Raw genomic sequence first — 20,368 nt, 5'->3', positions numbered from 1 at the left:
CTTCTCACTGTTGTTTGCTTGAAATATGTTTTTCCATCCCTTGACTTTTAGTCTGTACATGTCTTTGGGTTTGAGGTGAGTTTCTTGTAAGCAGCATATAGATGGGTCTTGCTTTTTTATCCATTCTGTTACTCTGTGTCTTTTGATTGGTGCATTCAACCCATTAACATTTAGGGTGACTATTGAAAGATATGTACTTATTGCCATTGCAGGCTTTAAATTCGTGGTTACCAAAGGTTCAAGGTTAGCCTCTTTAGTATCTTACTGCCTAACTTAGCTCGCTTATTGAGCTGTTATATACACTGTCTGGAGATTCTTTTCTTCTCTCCCTTCTTGTTCCTCCTCCTCGATTCTTCATATGTTGGGTGTTTTGTGCTGTGCTATTTCTAGGAGTGCTCCCATCTAGAGCATCCCTGTAAGATGTTCTGTAGAGGTGGTTTGTGGAAAGCAAATTCCCTCAGCTTTTGTTTGTCTGGGAATTGTTTAATCCCACCGTCATATTTGAATGATAGTCGTGCTGGATACAGTATCCTTGGTTCACGGCCCTTCTGTTTCATTGTATTAAATATATCATGCCATTCTCTTCTGTCCTGTAGGGTTTCTGTTGAGAAATCTGACGTTAGCCTGATGGGTTTCCCTTTATAGGTGACCTTTTTCTCTCTAGCTGCCTTTAACACTCTTTCCTTGTCCTTGATCTTTGCCATTTTAATTATTATGTGTCTTGGTGTTGTCCTTCTTGGATCCTTTCTGTTGGGGGTTCTGTGTATTTCCGTGGTCTGTTCGATTACTTCCTCCCCCAGGTTGGGGAAGTTTTCAGCAATTATTTCTTCTAAGATACTTTCCATCTCTTTTCCTCTCTCTTCTTCTTCTGGGACCCCTATAATACGGATATTGTTCCTTTTGGATTGGTCACACAGTTCTCTTAATATTGTTTCATTCCTGGAGATCCTTTTGTCTCTCTCTGTGTCAGCTTCTATGCGTTCCTGTTCTCTGATTTCAATTCCATCAATGGCCTCTTGCATCCTATCCATTCTGCTTATAAACCCTTCCAGAGTTTGTTTCATTTCTGCGATCTCCTTTCTGGCATCTGTGATCTCCGTCCGGACTTCATCCCATTTCTCTTTCGTATTTCTCTGCGTCTCTGTCAGCATGTTTATGATTCTTATTTTGATTTCTTTTTCAGGAAGACTGGTTAGGTCTGTCTCCTTCTCTGGTGTTGTCTCTGTGATCTTTGTCTGCCTGTAGCTTTGCCTTTTCATGGTGATAGGAATAGTTTGCAGAACTGGGACGAGTGACGGCTGGAAGGACCTCCTTTCTTGTTGGTTTGTGGCCCTCCTCTCCTGGGAGAACAGCGGCCTCTAGTGGCTTGTGCTGGGCAGCTGCGCGCAGACAGGGTTTCTGCTTCCTGCCCGGCTGCTATGGAGTTAATCTCCGCTGTTGCTGTGGGCGTGGCCTGGCTCGGGCAGCTACTCCAAAATGGTGGAGTCGCGTTGGAGCAGGAGCGGCTGGGAGGCTATTTACCTCCGTAAGGGGCCTCCCTGCTCCCTGCAGCCCAGGGGTTAGGGTGCCCAGAGATCCCGGATTCCCTACCTCTGGATTAAGTGACCCGCCCTGCCCCTTTAAGACTTCCAAAAAGCACCAGCCAAAACAAAACAACGACCACAAAAAAAAAAAAAAAAAAAATTTAAATTTAAAAAAAAAGAAGAAAAAAAGTGACTGATCGTTTTTCTTTATTCTCCGGCACCAGCCTCAGGCTTCTGCTCACCAGTCTTGCTAACCTGCTTCCCTAGTATTGGGGTCCCTATCCCTTTAAGACTTCCAAAAAGCGCTCGCCAAAACAAAACAGCAAAAAAAAAAAAAAAAAACAAATTGGTTGCTCGCTTTTCTTATGTACTCCGGTGCCCGCTCACTGTTCTTTCTGCCCTGTTTCCCTAGCATCCAGGGCCCCCTGGGCACGCACTGTGTCTGTGCTCTGGCCCGGATGGCTGGGGCTGGGTGTTCGGCAGCCCTGGGCTCCGTCTCCCTCCCGCGCTGCCTGCTCTTCTCCCGCCGGGAGCTGGGGGGAGGGGCGCTCGGCTCCCGCGGGGCCGGGGCTTGTATCTTACCCCCTTCGCGAGGCGCTGGGTTCTCTCAGGTGCGGATGTGGTCTGGATATTGTCCTGTGTCCTCTGGTCTTTATTCTAGGAAGGGTTGTCTTTGTTATATTTTCATAGATATATGTGGTTTTGGGAGGAGATTTCCGCTGCTCTACTCACGCCGCCATCTTCCGCCCCTCCTACTCAGTGATTGTTTTTGAGAATTTTTTCTGTGTTGATTCATGTAAATTTAATTCATTGTTTTTTACTTCTGAATATCATTCCAGTGAATAAAAGTGCCATATTTTAGGTATGGCAAATATTCTACTCTCCAGTTTTCTCTCAGTTTGAGAAGCTTCCAGAAGCATGTCTGAGTCACCCACTAAGAAATGCTACTCCCTGAAACTGAGGTTTCCAGCCCTTTCAGCAAGTTCCCCAATCTCCACTGGACTAGGTGTGTCTCCTCTTTAGATCAGAGACACCTGGACAGGTGCCCTCAGCCAGCCATCTCCTGCAGATTAATTGATGGGATTAGCAGTCAGTCAAAGGACAGATCCTATATATCCATCCCATGCAAATGCCAAGGGGCATTCAGGTGCCTGGCCCACTACTAATACTGTGGTATGGGTGGTGCAGTCCAAGAGGAAGTGGGATGTGATGCTGCATATGGGTCCCCGCCTTGCTCACTGTTTCTAGCTCCATTGAACTGGTATGAAATCAGACACCAAGAAATTGTCCAGGGCATGTTTTGAGCAAGTTAATGCAACCATAAAATACAAATAACAGTCATCTGAATTGCTAGAATGGTTGTGCACAATAGCTAATTAAATAGATTGTAAAGCACTTTTTATTTGCAAAGCACCCCATCAGAGAGATGGAGGCTTAGAGGCTGGCATCAGGTCAGCACAAAAACTCCTCAGGAAAACAGACTTCATCTTGCAATTCATGATGCTATGAAATTTCTAATTTGAGGATTTGTGAAAAGATGCACAATCTGTTGCTTCATGCAATCCATGGCTGGGTATGATTGGGCCCATCTGCTCCTTGGGGAATTGAGTTGCGTTTGCCTTCTCTTTAGTATTTTAATTTCAGGTGTAGGTGTTTAGGAAAGGCAGTTACTAAAGTTAATCATACCAAGACACAATATGTAAACTCATAAAGTTAAGCTGTATGCTTGGGCAATTGCTGAACAATAATTCCATTCAGTGATCTCTGCAGAAAGTTCCAAGAGGCACTATGTAAGACTTAGCTCCAGGGCCTGTCTTGCTACAGGGCAAAAGAGTGGAGTAGGGCTGGTTGGCCTTTAGTGCCAGGGACTGTGCTGGAGAAAGTTCTCTTTGGGTTTCTCTGTTCAGCCTCTGACTTTGGCTTTGTGCTTTCTTGTGCACCTTGAGAGACTGTCCTCCATGGAAAAGTGCTGTCTTGCACAGTAGTTTGAATTCTCCCAGGAAACATCTACTGACTAGGTAAGGAAAAAGAAAAAAATCGTTAAATCTCTCTGGCAACAGATGTTTTGTTTTTTTAAGTAGCTTGGGAATATATCAAGCAGCTAAATTTCATCTTTTTGTTTTTGTTGTTATTGTAGAAAAAATGTTAGAGAAACCTACAAGACAACTTTGCCTGAAGCTTATCATCATATGTGTATTTATTTTTCTGTATTAACCATCCTGGTATTAGGAAAGAGAACACATTTTAAGATGATTTTTATAATTAGCTCAGAATCGGTGGAGAGAGTTTTAATAGCCATGGTGAGCATTAGAGGTTAAGTTGAGAGGTGGTTTTATTTATTAATCAACAAATGGTATCTGTTAGTCCCCTTTACATCAGACCCTGTATCGAATGCAGGATTAGGAAAAACAAACATGGTCTTTGCCTTTCTGGGACTTTCAGTCTCACAGAAGGCTCAAAATTAAATAATCATGCTAATGCATATGTAATTTCAAATCCTAGAAGTGCTCTAGGCTGCTCTGTGATAGTCACAGTGACGAGTGACCTAGCCTGGCGAATCAGGGGAGGCAGCCCCAAAGATACCTCTTTTGTCTTGAGCTCCAAAAAGCAAACAGGAATTAGGTGGGCCAGAGCAGGTGGGCAAGCCTGGGTGAAGAGCTTTACCCAAAGGCAAAACACCTTTAAAGGCCTCTTTGGATTCCTGGGAATCAGCCTTCTTAGGGATTCTGAAAGTTCCTGTCTCCGGAGGGCAGAGAAAGGGCATTTGGGAAAAGAGGAAGCCAGGAATGTACGGAGGGGCAGGAGAGGCAGGGATGGGAGCCTATGCTGTAAGTTAGGCTAAAAGCAAAGGGAAACCAAGGAAGCATTCATTTAAACAAGATCATTCCGGTTGCAGAGCAAACAAGAAGAGAGGGGACGGGGAGACCAGTGGGCAGGCTGTGACCCTTGCCCAGGTGGCAATCAGTTTACAGGGCTTGAATCCCACCCACACATATGAGGAAAAAGAGAGAATGACAGTGAGACACACAGAGAAAAAGACAGTGTGTGAGAAAAAGAGACAGAGATTGAGAGAGAGGGTTAAGTTAAAAGCTTTTGAAGAGAATTGAGTTTTAATGTTAGAGCTAGTTACATAATTCTGAGGTAATAATAACTTCAGAATGTGTCCTTGCTTCTTAATATCAGGGTGGTTAATATAATAATATATAAAGGGAAATACAATGATAAGATTCAGGTAAACTTGTTTATAAATATAGAAGTTTATAAACTTCTACCATTTCTCATATGAGAACAACAAAAGCAAAAGATGAAACATGCCTGCTCCTCATCCCATTTCTGCCAGTTGCCAACCATGTGGGTTTGAGCAATTTCTTAGAGCTCCACCCTCAGTGTCTTCATGTCTGTCAATGAATGCTGACAACATTCTGTGAAAGTTGAACAAGGTGATGTATATAACATGTGTGCCTGCCCGTGTGTGTGTGTGTGCACACGTGCACAAGTAATCTGGCATCCCTTTTCCCCATGGCATCTTAAGCTAGGCATTCCCCAAATGCCTGCTGGTGTGTCCCCTCTCTGCTCTTCCTTGGCGACTTCCTCCAGGCCATAACTTCTCTAGTTGCCTTTATCAGTGATGCTGAAATTTAGGTCCAAACAGACCTTACCCTGGAATGAAAGCCCACCCTCAGACCTGAATTTTCAATTGTCTGTGAGCACCTTTCTTTCAATGTGTAACTAATACTTTAAATTCAAGGAGGTCTATACTGAGATTCTGTAGAAAAAAAACACTGATTTTGGAGAAGGCCTGATTAACTTTGGGCAATTATTTAATGATTTGGGGGCCTCATTTTCTTTAGCTGTAAGGCCATAGGGAGCTTGGCCTAGAATCAGGGGTCAACCGTTGCCTGGTTTGTGAATAAAGTTTTATTGGAATACAGCCATGTTCATTTGTTAATGCAGAGTTGTGTACTTGCCACAGAGACCAGTGAACTGTAAATCCTAAATTATTTACTATCTGGCTCTTTGCTGAAAAAGTTTGCCAACTGCTGGATTAGATCATTGGTTTCCAAACTTACTTTCCCTCCTCTCCTTGCTCCTTTCCTGTTTCCCTGCCCACCTTTTCCCTCCCTCCCTCCCTCCTTCCTTCCTTCCTTCCCTCCCTCCCTCCCTCCTTCCTTCCTTCCTTCCTTCCTTCCTTCCTTCCTTCCTTCCTTCCTTCCTTCCTTCCTTCCTTCCTTCCTTCCTTCCTTCCTTCCTTCCTTCCTTCCTTCCTTCCTTCCTTCCTTCCTTCCTTCCTTCCTTCCTTCCTTCCTTCCTTCCATTTCTCTCATTCTTTCTTAACACCCAATTCCTTTCTTCAAACTATATGTTGCACAGAAGCCCAGTATAGAATGCACATAAAAGTGGGCCTCCTCTATTTCGTAGGTTTGCATGTGGGGGTGGTTTTCAGTTATTTCAGTTTGAAAGGGCTAAATCATTTTTACAATTCTATAATATAAAAGTCTTGAATCTTGAGAGCTACTTGTAATCTTTAGCAAAATAGTCAAGTGATAATATGTGACTTGGTGCCCCTGCAGCCACCTGTGCCCCCCAACCCCCCACAAAATTCCCTTCCTCTCTTTGTTTTCACCTCCCATCACCCAGCTGTTCCTCACCAGCCCTGCATGGCATTCTGATGTCCCTAGTGCCCCTGTTGCTGTCTAGCTGCCCAGGAAGCCTAACTGGGGCACGCCCTTGGCCTTGACACTTGAAATAAGGTTCCGAGTTCCAGACCTTTCTGGATCCCGTCTCTGGAGGAGACATTTCAACTGCATGTTCTCCCCTTAGTATCTACTTTCTACTGAATTGGCTAATCAAATACATTCAGGCTGTTAATTTTATAAAGACTGTTAATTTTTACTAATGCCTTAATGAATTTATATCCTCCCAGGTAGCACATTCGTGTATGAATCAGGGCTTTCTGGGGATGGTGCATTTGTTAATTCAAAGGAGGGACTTTCGTGGAGGGAAAGCAGGCAACAATCTGAGAGTTTAAGGGATATTTAGAGAAGTCTTTGGATACATACATATAAAAAGGGCCATCCGTTCCTTCTGTAATTTTCACTGACTCGGTCTAACTGTTTGATGGCCATGTTGCTCATGTGAGTGGGCAGCTTCCTAGGCTGTGGTGTCTCTCCCACATTCGAGCTGTGTCACCATGCGCATGTGACATGGCATTTCAGGGGTTCAAACTCTTCATCTGTGTTCATCTTGCAGGGTTATTGAGGGGTCAATGCATAGAAGTCTTCCACATATTAGGATCTCAGTAAATGTTCCTTGTTTTCCCCTTAAAGTACAGCCCAAATCTTTTATGTTTAGGAGTAAGAAATTTTCATCTTAATCCTATGCAGAATTTGTTCATTCATTTAGAAGAGAAGTCCTTTTTATTCTTTTCGTATTCTTTATCTCATTCTAAATAAATTACCTCAAAAAGACAATAATTGGAATCAGAGACATCACTAATTATAAGGGATATTAGAAAACATCAGATTTACTTCTTTTATTTCTCAGACACATTGAGAGGTTAAGCGGTTTATTTACAGTCACCAGAAATCTAGTTAGTGGCAGGTCCAGAGCTAGAAACCAAGCCTCCAATTTCCCAGTCTCCCCAAGTCAAAAAAACCAAACTACCAGCTAAGAGCACATTTTCTCCCCTGAAACTTCTAACCTAGACCAAAGAAGATGCTGGATCAAAAACCTGCATTTGGAACAACACATGCAAAGACTTGGTCAAAAAACCTTCAAGGCTGATAAGGTTGCATGTTTCATCCTATTGGACACAGGGATATGGTCAAGGTCTTAGATCTACTTAATGAAGCAAGAAAATAGGTCATTTTACCTTGACCATCATTTACTGTCTGCTTTTCAAGTCTGCTTCTGTAACTAGCAGTGAAACCTGCCTTCATCACATTTATTATGGGATGAAAACTGAGCTTCTGTGTGTTGATGGCATAGCTCCGGGGAGTCACGCTGCCCACTTGAACTTTAAATAGGCCTCTTACCGCTTCTGCTTTATTCATTCCTCCACGCAAATCCCTCTTTTCTCCTTGCTGGAGAGCTAACAAGGAAGTAGCCAGGCACAGCTGCTGCTTTTTGCCCGAGTATTGGGGGTAATAACAACCTGGCAAGATGCAACTCTCTCCTCCCACCCCTCCTTCCAATCCCCACGCAACTGTTTGAGTCTCTCCTTGTACCAGCTGCCCCACCCTCCCTTTCAAAAATTACTTTCAGTAATTACTACGGCTCAAGGATGCTGTCCAATCTAAAAGAGCTAATGAGAACCAGTCCTTCAATCTAAACTGTAATCAGCTTATAACAAGCTCCCTCTTCCTGGGCCTCATTACTGTGACACAATCTATTTTTCATACCTCCAAATGATAAGGCAGACTTGGGGGCAAAGGAGCCCTCTCTATCATCAGGCTTGCATGAAAGGGAGATGGGCTCAAGCATGCAGAATTGATTTATTTGCATTCTTCTATTGCGCTGGTGGCCGCATCTTTGAAAGAAGTTGATATTGTATTTTTTATTTGGCCTGAAGAACAACAGGGCCTGACAATCACACATGCTTATTATGGCCAGGAAGGGAAAAAAAAACAAAAAAAAAAACCCCAAAAAACCAAAATAGAAGTAGCCCGGCGGAGCTCAAGTGCATGGTGATTTATTTGGACATGTGCAGACTTGGAGCAGAAAGTATTTTAAATTCTGTTGGAGACCCTGCCAATACTATCTCTGAGTGTTTGTGCTGCCTGCAATGTGTATGATTGTTACCTATAACCCTATTAGCTCCTTACCTGCCTTACCTATTCTGTGCCTGTGTAAACTCTTCATTGTTTATTTTCAAAGAAAAAGCATGGAGGGCACCAACCACAGGGGTGCTCACTGGGAGTTTGGGAAATCTGCTTGGCTAATAGTGTACAATCTGTTGATAAACACCCAGGCTATTTTAATCTCCTTTCCAAGTTTATCCTTCCGAGTTAATTTCCAAACTGTCATGTTTTGCCTGGTGTGATTAAAGCTCAGCCCATTGAAGCATCCACATTCTCCTGGCATAATTTCCTAGGCATGGCGTCTGCGGCAGAACATGCCTACTAATCCTACCCCAATGATTAAAGCCGCTGAGGGGCTGCAACATCTGATGGGTTAATACCAGTAGCCGAGCCCTTGGGTTTAATCCAACTCAGTCATCACTTTGAATGAGACAGTTTGATGAGCTTCAGTAAGGCTGGGACTGCTTGTCATTGTCCATTTTAGACTCCAAATACTAGGAAAAGATAAAAGCCAGTCTCAAACAGCTAGACAGCTCCTAGGAATACGGATGTCAATAACATAAAGAAATAAAATGCAGCTGGGGAGTATCTGTGTTAAACAATTGTTAATGGGCAGAGAAACCTCACAATGAACACCTTGCGCTGTTCTGACCTCCCTGCCAAAAACAGAAAGAAAGAAAAGAAAAAAAAAAAAGAATCCATTAGCCAGTTTTTAAAAGTTGTGTTTCCCTGCTTTGTCTAAAAATGTGTAAAAGATGGGGCTAAATTGCAAAATCTTTTACCAGATCTCTTCATTTGTGGAAAATAAGCGCACACAACTCTTTTAAAGTGAGAGGCTTGCAAATTTACTCATTAGACACAATAACCAGTAAGCTGGTGTCTCCGCTCAAGTGGAATCTTGATCAGACAATCAGGGGAGGTTAGCTCTCTGCTGACTCTCCATCTTCGAGAGCTCTGGGATTCAACTTGCTTTTAAAAGAGCGAGGCTGCCAGAGGACTCAGATTGAGCATCTGCACTTCAGGCGAGTCCATAAATTCACTTCTAGTACTTATGGCATTCTGAAAGAATGAAGCTTTCATTGGAATTCATGGTTCATCTGTTTCATGAATGTTATGTAACCATGCCTGTTATACAGGGGTAATTTTCTACCTCCAATGTTTGCAGGGAAGAAATTTTTCTTGCCTAAGCAAGGTGTCACATTGTCATCCTCTCTCTCTCTCTCTGAAGGTGACCATCTGAACATGTAAAGTCGAATGCTTTTACAATTTAGGGCTGGGGGACAGAATCCCCAGCCTCCTCCAGACTGTTCAATCAGGCCTATCTTGTTTGAGTGTAAAGTTGAAGGGAACTTCAGTCTGCTGGCAGAATGTCTGGATTTATACACTGCTGTAATATTTCCCTAAAGGGCATTGCTTAGTATATACAGTCCCTTCCATACTTACTCCACCTGCCCATGAGCATGACAATTCTGAATTGTACTGCAAGCAGAAACATCAGTTTGCTCTTATGTATTTAGGTCTTTGCTGAAGATGAAAAATGAAAGCACCAAGTCATTTCAGAAATAATATCAATTGACAATACCTTATAGTTACTTTTATGTTAGCCAACATATACCTAATATGCAGTGAATCTTAATCTTTAACTAAGGACATTTATTGACACCTTCTCTGTGCTGAACAAGTATGCTAGGCATTGAAGATATCAAGTGTGGTGATGCATAGCCTGAAAGCTCACGGTCTCACACTTGAAATCTAAATAGATTTTTCCTGACAGTATTAACAGAGAGGGGAAAGTAATCACAGAGTCTACCCTTTAGGGTCTATTTAAAAAATAACTTTCCATTGTATTTCTGTTAAGTTACATTATTTCAGTACTATTAATAAAACTATTCAGTGTACCCATGACTCAATATTTAAAAGATGTTTGCATTGTTTGATAACCAGTTTAGGATTACCTCCTAAGGCTTCTCAAAATAAGCCAGGGAATAGGAAAATGATTTTAAACATGACTACTTGCAATACAGTTTCTTAGGGGTGGAAAGATAATAAAAAAGATGAAATGTCCTTATTTTATTTCATTTCAAGGAACTTAAAATCTAGTAGAAGACATAGAACCACTAAAATCAAAGCTTAAATATGTTCTATATATTTATAAACACAGCTAAAAAATACTATTAATGCATTTTCATATGTCTTTAAGTTTAAACGATTAAAATGAGAGTTAAAAAGTTACCTGGAAAATATTGATTAGAAATATTTTGAGTAAATTAATTATGAGTTGTACCAAGAAATGAATTCCATGCTTATATTATGTTGAGGGTCACATATAAAAATAAAGTCAAGAAAAAACAGCTGGAGGTCTGTGCACAGGATTTTAGAGCTAATGCTCTTTTGTGTTGATTTTTTTTCCCCTTTCTTTCATCTTTTGTCCTTCCTTTCCTTCCCCAAAGTTGAGTGTTTATGTAACTCATTTCTGCCTTTTTCTCTTTGAAATTTCATTATTTTTTATTGTAGGAGGATATTATGTACTCAAGTTTTGTTATAGAAAGTATTCTGATATCTTAAAACTGTTTCATAAAATTTAATTTTATCATGTAACCTTATTTTGAAATGTCTCTTTACTTTCATTTAGTATTCTTAAAATGAAACAATCATGGATTAATATTCCAGAGTATGTGGCTTAATGACAATGGAATTTTAGTTATGACAAATATATTGACAAATACTATAATTATAAATGGGTTCTAGTTAGTAAACTTGCATCATCCTGATGGAATTTAACAATAGTGTTCTGCAGGTTTATTAACTTGACATCCACGTCTTAGTTATGGATTTTCTCCTGAGAGCCCATGTGATCAGTTGGCAAAAATCAGTGTTTAGGCTGGACTGGGACTGAAAATGGTGACTCTGAAAAAGTAGAGAGAAATGAAATTAAAGAAGTGTTACTTGTCGCTTAAATCCCTAATCTGGGCAATACATTCACATGGAGATCAGCAGTGCCAGTGTGCCAGTGCTGTAGGCCTGGGCACTGGCACATGAGCATCTCATATTTTTGCCTTCCTATGTGGCACTGCCCCAGTCAGAGTGGGCCCCAGTGGAGATGGTATGAGGGGGTCATGGGGGAGGCCCCAGGACCTAGGCTAGTGTTTTAGAATTCTGCTTCGGGGCAATCAAACCAGTTGTACGCGTTAGTAATAACAACACTGATGCTGGTAGCTACTACATATTGCTCGAATCTGGTGAAGGAGGTGTACGGGAAGACTTCATAGAACTGGCAGCACATCAGCTGAGAAATGAAAGACAGCAAAATCTGAATATTGGGAGATAGAGTAGGACATTCAGGATGGAGTGGATAGGGCATAAAGAGTCTTCAAAGTACTAATCGCAGCAACCATTTAAATCACTCTATGTGTCTATGTGTCTATGTGACCAATGTGGCAAGAATGATCTTCTATTTTGGAAAATTATTAGAACAACAGAGCATATTAGGGTGCCTATAATATTTATTCATACTTTGCACTCAATCTGTTCATACAGTTTCATCTCTGAACATCACAGAATCAAGAGAAAAGTTGAATAATTATGCTAGAAACTATGGACTGGAGGGTGTCAGTAGAAACAGTGAAGCAGGAAGGGTTGCTGAGCTCACCATAACCAATATTCAATGGGAAAAAGCACACTGAAAAAATACACATAGAACTGCTGATTGTTAATTACAAAATGAAAAGAAGGAATGAAAATCCTTCTGTATCAGCCAGAAACATCTCAGCCTGTAGATTTTCTCTTTTTTAGACCAAAGCAATTCCATCTTCTGAGTCACACTGGTAAAACATACTGAATAGAGACAGGAAGATGACACCAGACAGTTTCTACCCTGTGGTGATGATCAGAATGGCGAGGAAGAAAAAAAAATCATGTTTTTAAAAGTCTAATCACTTTTTTGAATTAAAATAAACCTGGAGTGCTTGGCAAACTATCTTTTACACTAAAAACATGTTTTCTCATAATACAGTGGCTTTTAACCACTCCTTCACTCATTAAATGCCAAATGTTTTTAAGCAGCTTTGGTTTGGAGTAATTTTTGCCTCTTCCAATTGTTCATGGTGAGGAGCATAATCATCTCCTGATTAACACATATTTATTGAATGTGCTTTCTATGAGCAAAGCAGTGTGCTGGATATTACGTGGATTACAGCAGTTTATTTTATATATTTTATATACTTTTAAAATAGTATTCTAACCTTCCAAGGCTGAAAGATCTGGGCAATGGAAGGGTGATGAATTAGTATATAAATTATGCTGAAGGAAGCTGATATAATATATGCCATGAGTATAAAAGGTCAGGATTCATTAGTTGTGGCTCCTGGGATCTGCTAGGGCTTCTAGGAGGAGGCATATTTGCTTGTTGAGAGTATTATGCTCAAAGTGTTTCATTTGCATTTTTATCTTAGCCTTGGCTTTGACTTTATGGGAAGCTACAGTTGTGACTCCAGAAGCCTGCATTCCAGAATCTCTGTACTTCGTATTTCCTGGGTAGATGGGAGTGTCTGCCTCTTCTTACCTCAGTACATACTGAATGTATCTGGGTTTTGATGCAGTTAATTGTCAGTCAGACCTGTACTTTGCAACTGAGGAAAGGCACACAGGCATATCGAATTTAACATAACTCATTCTCAGTTCATAATGAATGTCTCTCTTCTCTCTTTTCCTTCATCTCAACCTCCATCTCTTTCATTTCATTTCTTGCCTGCCCACCTGCCATTTTCATAATGCTTTGCAGAGTAACTACCAATTTACAGAAGCTGAAAGCTCAAGTTTGCTGCATGTATGTTTTAAAGTAATTGTTTGTGAATCAGTTTTCTTTACTGAGCTACTTAAACTTAGCACAGAATTCTTTAGAGAGACAATATTGAATAGCGATTACAAAAGTAGACTCTTGAGCCCCCTGCCTTTTGATCACTTGCATCACTTGTGATTGATTTCCAGTCTTTGGATCTCAGATGAGCTGCCCAACAGCTCTGACCTTTAGTTTCCTAATTTCCATTTAACAAAATGAAGATGTTAGTAACGTGAAATGAAATAATCCATTTAAAATTTGTCTTGTTGTATCTGATACATACTAAGTGTTCAGTAGAGTTGGCTATTCTTCATCATCACCATCATTATCATAGAGATGCCAGGTGGTGGGGGTACATCCTTTTTGGAAAACATCCATTGTGTTTGAGGATTTAAAAGAAAGAGTTAACTGATTTCACTCATAAGTCGTTCAAGTGTCATTTTTATATGAAAACATATACAGCCCTATCAAAGAACAGAAGGCAAGAGTTACACAGATTTTTTCAAGATAAAATAAGGCAACAGAATTTTGTATTTGTAGCAAGAATCCCCTGAAGCAGTACATTTACTTTCTTCTGCAACTTAGGGTATCCCAGGAGAGATTGGTTGAAGTGCTATTGGTTAACACAATAGAATAAAAAAGAGCCCTAGTTTTTTTGCAACCAAGAGCCATAGCTCATTCTCATAAATTGCTTATTTGTCTGTGTGTTTTATTCAGTAATGTAGAAGTTTTTCAGGTATTGTATATATCTTTCTAATCTATTTATTTAAAATAGTGTGCACATATTAAGGATCTTTTCTCAAATTCTCACAATGATTCTGCAAGTAGGTATTGTTATATGTATTTTACAGGTGAGGAAATTGAATATCAGAGATCCGATGTCTAATGTTGCAGTGACTGAGTGACAGATCTGGGCTTTGAACTCAAGTCTCAGGGCTCTTTCTGTTCTGTCCTATTGCACCCCATTGGATTCTAATGAAATGGTTTGTCTATACAGTGGCTTGGATGGTGCATTTTTAGTCTGTCAACTTAGCTAAGCTCATTCTACATTTCCAACAATTCCTTTTCCTGCATAATTCTGAGTTAGTGTTAGGCCATTGGAAACATTTTCTTTGGAGATTTGGCTGGTGGAAATGAAAGGGCAAGCATATTCATTTTTCACTGGGGAGGTCAGTGCTAGGCATTAGGCAGAAGCTAACACATATTGTCATTTACCTGCTGGCAAATGTGGTCGGCATGGGCCAACAACGGAATCTTCTGCTTCTGTTTTTCCAACTCCTGAGCTAGGTGCATGATGAGGGTCACCAGCCTTTTCACAGGCTATCTGGATGCATAATTTCTGAGGCTGGCTGTAAAATGAAAATACAAAATTCCTTTTGTTCAAACATTGAATTTCAAGATGGCAACAATAGCATTAAACCAAGCATGAGATCCTTTTGAGCAAGGGGCCCTGAGTGGACTGCATAGATCACAGTTCTGTGAAGCCAGTTCTGCCTTCAGGACACTGCATCCTCAAGGCTGGAGGCTTGGGGATGCTGAAAGACAATGATGAGTTCCAGTTTTGCCTTGTAAGGTCTAGATTGACCTTGTTTTCCCCAGTTCATTCCATCCTTCCTAACTGATTTCCCATCCGACAGACTTTAGACATACAAATAACAACCTCACATAGACTAGGTAAACAACTCTTACAATTGCTTGAAGTCAGATTCCCTGGAGTAATTGAGAAAATGATTTGCTATGCATTTTCTGAGTTCTGTGGTTTAGGTGAGGAACCCCAGTTGAGAAAACCTGGAAAGAAAGAGACATTAAAGAGCTAATCACACAAATACCACTGTAACTGCCATTTTGGTCATTGCTGTCAAGGAATGACCCAGAGCACTTATATTTCCTTCCTGCTTTATGTAAGTGTTGATTCTGGATTGGACTTGGAAGAGATTTTTAGACATATCTCATGCGTAGAAGCCATGAGGATAAGACAGATTCCATAGACTTACCTAGCAGAGTAGAGGATTATTTAGAATTAATATATCATTGATTTCACATTTTGAACAAAATTTGAAATCAATATTTCAAAGAATCTTCCTTTGTTCTCTGCAGTCTTCTTGAGAGCCTGGAACCCCTGCCTTTCCTTGACCACCTCTGGGGATGAGGAGGCCTCTCTACCCTAAAGCCATCTCTTCTTTGGTAGTATTATTTCAAGGACATCACTGGAGGCTTTATATTTTATTTCCTCCCAGGTCTTCATTGAGCTATACTTTTTTTTTTTTTTGTAGATAATTATTTTTTATTGAAGGGTAGTTGACACACAGTATTACATTACATTAGTTTCAGGTGTACAACACAGTGATTAAACATTTATATACATGATAATTCTGGGTACCAGCTATCACCATACCAAGTTGTTACAATATTTTGACTATATTCCTTATGCTATACATCACATCCTGGTTACTTATTTATTTTACAATTGGAAGTGTGTACTTTTTTTTTTTGTTGTTGTTGTTGTGAGGGCATCTCTCATATTTATTGATCAAATGGTTGTTAACAACAATAAAATTCTGTATAGGGGAGTCAATGCTCAATGCACAATCATTAATCCACCCCAAGCCTAATTTTCATCAGTCTCCAATCTTCTGAAGCATAATGAACAAGTTCTTACATGGAGAACAAATTCTTACATAGTGAATAAGTTACATCGTGAACAGTACAAGGGCAGTCGTCACAGAAGCTTTCGGTTTTGCTCATGCATTATGAACTATAAACAGTCAGTTCAAATATGAATACTCATTTGGTTTTTATACTTGATTTATATGTGGATACCACATTTCTCTCTTTATTATTATTATTTTTAATAAAATGCTGAAGTGGTAGGTAGATACAAGATAAAGGTAGAAAACATAGTTTAGTGTTGTAAGAGAGCAAATGTAGAAGATCAGGTGTGTGCCTGTAGACTATGTGTTAATCCAAGCTAGACAAGGGCAATAAAACATCCACGGATGCAGAAGATTTCTCTCAAAACAGGGGGGGTGAGGTTCTAAGCCTCACCTCTGTTGATCCCCAATTTCTCACCTGATGGCCCCCCTGTGACTGTGGTTGTTCCTCCCTTGAGGAATCTTACGCGTCTCTGGATAACCAGTCATCTTCCGGGGCCATACAGGCAAATGTAAAGTTGGTAAGTGAGAGAGAAGCCTTATTGTTTGAAAAGGTTAGCTTTTTACTTCTTTGCATACTTATGCCTTGTGGCTTCTATGCCCAGCATTTGTCTTGAGGTATCTTTACCACTTGGAAGAATTATGATGCTCGGTAAATTTGATATGAGGCATGAATTCTATTTAAGGGTTGTAATTAGGAAGGAAGAAGAAAAGCTATAGAAGTAGCAGGCGGAAGAAAACATGGGAAGATTGATTATTTCTTTGACATATCTTCTTGTAGAGTAACTTCAGCATATATAGGTTTTAAACTACTAATTAAATTGCACACACACATTAACATAATAGGAGTATAGTTACATAACCAAAGCATACCTGTAATTACCAGCCATCTCCAGTGAAACCAAGAAAACCAGTTAGGCACCTTAGGCATTTGTGAAAACTTATCTATGATATGGTTGATATTGTCCAACTGAACTTGAACAGTCTGAGAACAATCAGACGAATTAAAACAACCCATTCCTGGGGACTGTTCACATCCCATATGTTCTTTTAACAGTAAATAGTCTGTAGTTGTAAGATTTTGGAGCGCTACAATTTGCACTTCTCCTAATTCTTGGTTGAGTTCCAACAGTATAGATCCAGTCAAATTTGTTGTTTTACTGTATGCACAGGCCAGCTTAGATATCTCCTTCTTCATTCCCATGGCAAGTCCAGGAACTGGTGGGATGAGTGCATCTACAGCTGTAGCAGTGCGTGGATCTTTGTTGGGGTTTTTTGATGATCATCTTCTGGCATGAGTCTTCCAGAGGGTGCAGATGTTGGAAGTTCTTTTTCATATCGTATCTTAGTTCATTTTCGGGGTAGCCCAATTAGGCTTTGATCCTCTGTATAAACACAAACAGACCCTTTGCCCACACTTTTATATGCCCTTTATACCCTTGTGTAGTACTCACTGGAGGTCTCCACACAGGAACTGCCCTTTTTTTTTTTTTTTTTGGTATCACTGATCTATGCTTACATGACGAATATTATGTTTACTAGGCTCTCCCCTATACCAGGTCCCCCCTATAAACCCCTTTGTAGTCACTGTCCATCAGCATAGCAAATGTTGTAGAATCACTACTTGCCTTCTCTGTGTTGTACAGCCCTCCCCTTTCTCCTACCCCCCATGCATGCTAATCTTAATAAACTCCTCTTCTCCCCCCACTTATCCCTCCCTACCCACCCATCCTCCCCAGTTCCTTTCTCTTTGGTACCTGTTAGTCCATTCTTGAGTTCTGTGATTCTGCTGCTATTTTGTTCCTTCAGTTTTTCCTTTCTTCTTATATTCCACAGATGAGTGAAATCAGTTGGTATTTCTCTTTCTCCACTTGGCTTGTTTCACTGAGAATAATACTCTCCGGCTCCATCCATGTTGCTGCAAATGGTAGGATTTGCCCTTTTCTTATGGCTGAGTAGTATTCCATTGTGTATATGTACCACTTCTTCTTTATCCATTCATCTATTGATGGACATTTAGGTTGCTTCCAATTCTTGGCTATTGTAAATAGTGCTGTGATAAACACAGAGGTGCATTGGTCTTTCTCATACTTGATTGCTGCATTCTTAGGGTAAATTCCTAGGAGTGGAATTCCTGGGTCAAATGGTAAGTCTGTTTTGAGCATTTTGATGTACCTCCATACTGCTTTCCACAATGGTTGAACTAATTTACATTCCCACCAGCAGTGTAGGAGGGTTCCCCTTTCTCCACAGCCTCGCCAACATTTGTTGTTTGTCTTTTGGATGGCAGCCATCCTTACTGGTGTGAGGTGATACCTCATTGTAGTTTTAATTTGCATTTCTCTGATAATTAGCGATGTGGAGCATCTTTTCATGTGTCTGTTGGCCATCTGTATTTCTTTTTTGGAGAACTGTCTGTTCAGTTCCTCTGCCCATTTTTTAATTGGGTTATTTGTTTTTTGTTTGTTGAGGGGTGTGAGCTCTTTATATATTCTGGACATCAAGCCTTTATCGGATGTGTCATTTTCAAATATATTCTCCCATACAGTAGGGTTCGTTTTTGTTCTATTGATGGTGTCTTTTGCTGTACAGAAGCTTTTCAGCTTAATATAGTCCCACTTGTTCATTTTTGCTTTTGTTTTCCTTGCCCGGGGAGATATGTTCAAGAAGAGGTCACTCATGTTTATGTCTAGGAGGTTTTTGCCTATGTTTTCTTCCAAGAGTTTAATGGTTTCATGACTTACATCCAGGTCTTTGATCCATTTTGAATTTACTTTTGTATATGGGGTTAGACAATGGTCCAGTTTCATTCTCCTACATGTAGCTGTCCAGTTTTGCCAGCACCATCTGTTGAAGAGACTGTCATTTCACCATTGTATGTCCATGGCTCCTTTATCAAATATTAATTGACCATATATGACTGGGTAATGTCTGGATTCTCTAGTCTGTTCCATTGGTCTGTGGCTCTGTTCTTGTGCCAGTACCAAATTGTCTTGATTACTATGGCTTTATAGTAGAGCTTGAAGTTGGGGAGTGAGATCCCCCTACTTTATTCTTCTTTCTCAGGATTGCTTTGGCTATTCGGGGTTTTTGGTGTTTCCATATGAATTTTTGAATTATTTGTTCCAGTTCATTGAAGAATGTTGCTGGTAGTTTCATAGGGATTGCATCAAATCTGTATATTGCTTTAGGCAGAATGGCCATTTTGACGATATTAATTCTTCCTAGCTACGATCATGGGATGAGTTTCCATCTGTTAGTGTCCCCTTTAATTTCTCTTAAGAGTGACTTGTAGTTTTCAGAGTATAAGTCTTTCACATCTTTGGTTAGGTTTATTCCTATGTATTTTATTTTGTTTGATGCAATTGTGAATGGAGTTGTTTTCCTGATTTCTCTTTCTGTTGGTTCATTGTTAGTGTATAGGAAAGCCACAGATTTCTGTGTGTTAATTTTGTATCCTGCAACTTTGCAGTATTCCGATATCAGTTCTAGTAGTTTTGGGGTGGAGTCTTTAGGGTTTTTTAGGTACAGTATCATGTCATCTGCAAATAGTGCCAGTTTAACTTCTTCTTTACCAATCTGGATTCCTTGTATTTCTTGGTTTTGTCTGATTGCCGTGGCTAGGACCTCCAGTACTATGTTAAATAACAGTGGGGAGAGTGGGCATCCCTGTCTAGTTCCTGATCTCAGAGGAAATGCTTTCAGCTTCTCGCTGTTCAATATAATGTTGGCTGTGGGTTTATCATAGATGGCCTTTATTATGTTGAGGTACTTGCCCTCTATTCCCATTTTGCTGAGAGTTTTTATCATGAATGGATGTTGAACTTTGTCAAATGCTTTTTCAGCATCTATGGAGATGATCATGTGGTTTTTGTCTTTCTTTTTGTTGATGTGGTGGATGATGTTGATGGACTTTCGAATGTTGTACCATCCTTGCATCCCTGGGATGAATCCCACTTGGTCATGGTGTATGATCCTTTTGATGTATTTTTGAATTCGGTTTGCTAATGTTTTGTTGAGTATTTTTGCATCTACGTTCATCAGGGATATTGGTCTGTAGTTTTCTTTTTTGGTGCGGTCTTTGCCTGGTTTTGGTATTAGGGTGATGTTAGCTTCATAGAATGAGTTTGGGAGTATCCCCTCCTCCTCTATTTTTTGGAAAACTTTAAGGAGAATGGGTATTATGTCTTCCCTGTATGTCTGATAAAATTCTCAGGTAAATCCATCTGGCCCGGGGATTTTGTTCTTTGGTAGTTCTTTGATTACCGCTTCAATTTCGTTGATGGTAATTGGTCTGTTTAGATTTTCTATTTCTTTCTGGGTCAGTCTTGGGAGGTTGTATTTTTCTAGGAAGTTGTCCATTTCTCCTAGGTTGCCCAGCTTTTTAGCATATAGGTTTACATAGTATTCTCTAATAATTCTTTTTATTTCTGTGGGGTCCGTCATGATTTTTCCTTTCTCGTTTCTGATACTGTTGATTTGTGTTGACTCTCTTTTCCTCTTAATAAGTCTGGCTAGAGGCTTATCTATTTTGTTTATTTTCTTGAAGAACCAGCT

General features: G+C 40.2%; 1 long non-coding RNA gene across 1 annotated transcript; it reads right to left on the bottom strand.

Moving 5' to 3' along the window:
- Positions 1–10,180: 10,180 nt before the first annotated feature.
- Positions 10,181–15,420, bottom strand: LOC130684044 (uncharacterized). Its single transcript, XR_008998164.1, has 2 exons — positions 14,376–15,420; positions 10,181–11,230 (listed from the first exon to the last, which is right to left on the bottom strand). It is a non-coding gene; the product is annotated as an uncharacterized LOC130684044 (long non-coding RNA).
- Between the last annotated feature and the right edge of the window lie 4,948 nt (positions 15,421–20,368).

This window comes from Manis pentadactyla, chromosome 6 (assembly GCF_030020395.1).
Source record: "Manis pentadactyla isolate mManPen7 chromosome 6, mManPen7.hap1, whole genome shotgun sequence".
Lineage (NCBI taxonomy): Eukaryota > Metazoa > Chordata > Mammalia > Pholidota > Manidae > Manis > Manis pentadactyla.
This window is presented reverse-complemented; position numbering and strand designations above follow the sequence as displayed.